This window comes from Schistocerca americana, chromosome 6 (assembly GCF_021461395.2).
Source record: "Schistocerca americana isolate TAMUIC-IGC-003095 chromosome 6, iqSchAmer2.1, whole genome shotgun sequence".
In the NCBI taxonomy this organism is placed as follows: Eukaryota; Metazoa; Arthropoda; class Insecta; order Orthoptera; family Acrididae; genus Schistocerca; species Schistocerca americana.
In genome coordinates, this window is record NC_060124.1 from 221518543 (window position 1) to 221523148 (window position 4606).

General features: G+C 44.7%; 1 non-coding gene across 1 annotated transcript; it reads right to left on the minus strand.

Annotated features, from left to right (window-relative positions):
• Window positions 1-722: 722 nt before the first annotated feature.
• Trnat-agu lies at window positions 723-797 on the minus strand. The gene has a single exon. It is a non-coding gene; the product is annotated as a tRNA-Thr (tRNA).
• Window positions 798-4606: the final 3809 nt, after the last annotated feature.

The window sequence follows — 4606 nt, forward strand, 5'->3', positions numbered from 1 at the left end:
ACCAAGAATGGAAGTATTTACGAAACGGCTAAGTCTGTAGACTGTTCGCGCGCCGAGTGGTTAAAGTATAAAGTCATGGCAAAATGGCGTTCCGCAGAACTGGCGTCGAGGAAACTGTGGTGCACCGCTGAACATAGATGACTGGGCTGCACGACGTCTGCGGATGTGTATACAAGTTAATAAACTTGTGACTGTCGAGCAACTGACCGCCCAGCTGAACCAAAGGGCTACCGACAGTGTCTCCTCAACGACCGTTTGGTGAAGATTGCCGCGTGTGGGACACCGCATGATCATGGACCCATGCTGAGTGCTCTTCATTGACGACAATGATTGGAATTTGCACGCCAGTACCGCAACTGGACGTCCACTTAGAGGCGACAGGTGGCGTTCTCAGATGAATCCCGTCTTATTTCACCGCACAGCTGGTCGACACAGTACAACAATCATCACAAGGGTCCAGGCAGGAGAATGGAGTGTTGTGGTCTGGGGAATGTTTTCATGGCACTCTCTTGGTGATCTCGTCGTTCTGGAGAGCACATTGGATCAACACAAGTAGTTTTTTTTTTTTTTTTTTTTTTTTAATGCACGCCGTCTGTTCCTTCGAAAGAACAGGCACAACGCAGATCCACTAGCTGTGAAACACTATATGTCAATCAAAGGGGGATCACTGCTACCAGCTGCGGCGGGACATTAAGCGAAATAAGCGGCGACGAGCGAAAATGTGTACCAGACCGGGATTCGAACCCGGGATCTCCTGCTTACTAGGCAGGTACGTTAGCCACTGCGCCATCCGGGACACAGCGTTACCGCACCTGCACAGCCTATCTCGGCACGCGTCACGCCCAATCCACACTGCCACCGAGCGCCCCCTATCCGCAGCCCCTGTCCATGATACTCCTGTTCGCTACTTAGGGATTCCCACGGGAGCTCAAACGTGTTTTGCGCATTCGCAATGAAGAAATTTGATCCATTGCCCAGCAAAGCTTATTAGTTATTTGAATGCGCTGATTCCGCTAAATGTCCCACCGCAGCTGATAGCAGGGATCCCCCTTCGATTTACACACAACACGAGTACGCATGTATCCTTGGGGACTATGTCCACCCCCAAACGCAGCTCGTTTTTCCTCGGCACGATGGGATCTACAGGCAGGACAGTGCAACATGTGACTCAGCTCGCAGCGAACGTGCGTGGTTCAAAGAGGCCAGTATGATTTTGCTATACTCTCCTGGCTACCAAACTCCCCGGATTTAAACACAGTCGAGAAACTGTGAGACCAACTCGATCGGCCTATTCACACCGTACATCTCAACCGGGAAATCTATCGCAGCCGGCCACAGAGCTGGAGTCCGCATGGCTCTACCTGCCTATCCGTACTTTACTTCCCAGAACCTTACAGACTCTCTTCCTGCACATATCGCAGTGGTCGGCGCTGCAAAAGGTGGTTATTCAGGCTTTTCAGAGTTGTACACATTAATGTAGCTGGACAGTGTAATTACATTATAAACCTGCAACACGCCGCCGGAGACCCTGGGTCACTGACAGCAAAACATTCAGGTCGTACTGTCAACCACAAAAGTTCCACCTACCTTAGTACGGCGTCTGGTCACAAACCCGCTTCTCTGCAACGTGGATACTGTTCTGACGATGTTAAAAGCAGCGTTGAAGAAAAACATCGTCAATACTTAACGTTAGCACAGTCCACATTAACTCTGTAGCAAAAGTCATGTAAATACCTCATAACAATTTTCGGGTGGTGGGCGATTGTTTCATCTCTTAGAAAAATGTCAAAATTCGGCAAATAGTTCTTTATTTGCTTTTGATGCCAAATCAGATAGGTGCCATCAGCCCGCATTTAAAACTAACTGTTAATATCGATGTCCTCATCTCACAGCTCATACCATCTAGTACATGCAAGAAAGCCAGAACTGTACCAAACTTCAACCCGAATTGTTACGCGATTTTCACAGTTTATACTCAGCTACAACATGAGTTTCACATTCGGTCCTTTTCAAGCGGAGTTCTTTAAAAGAAGTTGCTCGCCAACTATTCCGTAAACGATTACGAAATACGCCACGCGGAATTCTTTACAAAGGCCGAGAATTCACACCCGATAATCTCCAAACTAATTCCTTCACAAAGCTCAGATTTTCACAATCTGTCCGTAAATACATCTGCTTTCACGGAGATATAAACCGAACGCGAAATAACTGTACCCTCTTCATTTTACATATAGCTTTTTCGGACACATTCTACATGACCTGCGCGTGCGACGACTGCCTCAATGCCGTGCCTCACAGCGCATGTACTACTTGATAGGGCGCGGGAAAGACTTCCCTCTGATTGGTTGATCAAATGAATAGCCAATAAAATCAATCTTTCAAGATCATATTCGTCCCTAAACTGTTTTACTCCAGTCAACATTCACATAAGCGTTTACGTCATTTTATGCTGCAAATATTAATAAATTGTTCCACCAAATCAAAAGAAATGAAAAATAATCTTGAAATAACTTAAGAAAAATATAACTTACAAATAACTATTCTGGGTGCCTTCTTACAAAAACAAGCACACTTGGACATACGTCATCAGCAAGTAAGGGGAATTACAGCTTTCGTTGCAACAGTTTGTTGCACAGTTTCCCATGACCAAATTACATAACGTTTAACAGGAGATAATATTGAATCTTCACCTATGCACCGCATACACACTCTCATTTACTCTCATTTATGTACACAACAAAACAAATAGTTATTATTGATTGGCGCCTCCATGGTGTTATTGTGATCGCTTCTCAGTTTTGGTTACTGATAATAACTTGACACCAGTGCCTATGAGTTTAATTTGTACACCACAGCACTGAAGATGATCACTATGTGATTCAAAATCGATTTTGCTATCAATAAACCATCAATATTACGGCCAACGCTGACCTTCCTTCTAAATAGTTATTAAACGAATATTAATTCTTATTGAATTCTCTATTACGGAAACAAAAATACTGAACGTTATTTAAGTATAAAAATTCAAACATACTGCCCTAACATTCTGTAAACTTCAGTAATGATTCCAACTGATGGTAAAGGACAAACTGTTATGCATCCGAACGGACTTTAATCTTACTAGTGTCGGTTTTTGGTATTTTTGGTAATTTTCTCTAACTCTGAAAGTATCCCAGCCAGAAAGCTGAGATTTTGCAACCAGCTTTTTTTTAACAAAAGGCTAAATGTAAAGTTTTTTTCGAAATTGAATAAGATTTAGTATAGTTTATTTAGATTCTTAAGGGTTTGAATATTCTGTCGCTGGAATTGACACGAGTAGCGCTTCCCGGGGTCGTGTTAGCGACAGGTGCGAGTGAATCACGCCGAGATACAAGCGACTGTCGCAGCCACCGGCTCCAAAGCTACGAGCCCGTACTGCAAGGTAGCTTACTGCAATAAAATGCTATTGCGGTTTGACTCGCGACATTAAAGAACCCCTGAACAACCTCTGAGTATTTGTCAGTGGACCTCTGGTTCACACTGTATAAGGGCGACCACGTGCAGAACATTTGTGCGACCCCTTGTTGAGTATTGCTCAAGTGTTTGAGGTCCTCACCAGGTTTTATTAGAGGAGACATCGAGAAATTCAGAGGTGTGCTGTTGTATTTGTTGCCAGAAGGTCCAATCAACACGCGAGTATCACGTAAATGGTTAGTGACCTAAAATGGGAATCTCCAGAGGGCAGAAGACGTTCTTTTAGTGAAACTTGAGAAAGTTTAGAGAACCAGCATTTGCGACAGACTACAGGACGATCCTTCTGCCACCAACACTGCGAAGACAGGATAAGATAAATCGTTGGAAGGATGTAGACAATGATTCTTCCCACGCTGCATTTGTGAGTGAAAACGAGAGGGAGTTACTACAAGTGGTACAAGTAAGCCTCCATCACACACGTAGTGAGAAATATATGCTTGAACATAAATGCAAATAATAGCCAAACCAGCAGGTGGTGCTGTTGTATTTGACCATGAATGGCACTTCTGCAGTGCCCTCAGTACGTTGCAGGTGTCATTCGTGGCCAGAACAGTGTTGTGTGTAGTTGTGAGCGCATTGTGTCGGACCGACACGAATTCGAACCTCGGCAGATTGTTCGTGCTCGTGCTGTGTCTGCTTTCGCAACCAAGGTAGACGACATGTTTGGTGTTTCAGGAGGCACTTAAACTGCTTGCAGGGAAAGCGGAGAGACATCATTCACAAACTCACAATGCGGATGAAAGTGTGGGTTGAATGAACGTGACAGACGGTTATTGAGGAGCATTGTCGCGAAAAATAAGAGGACGACAGCTGCTGAACTGGGGAACTGAATGTCGCACTCGCTACCCTGTCAGCACTAAAGCAACACTAAGGGAGCTCCATAATATGGGAAATGCAGGACGTGCTGAAATTCCAAAACTACTCATCAGCGACGAAGATGCCTGAAACTAGTAAGTGTCGTGCCGAAACCATAAAACGTGAACAACGGTAGAACGTCATACGGTCGGATGAGTCTTGTTTCACCACTCTGTCCAACTTCTGGCCTAGTTTAAGTGCGACAAGTGAAACATGGTGGGGGGATTATATGCAGCCG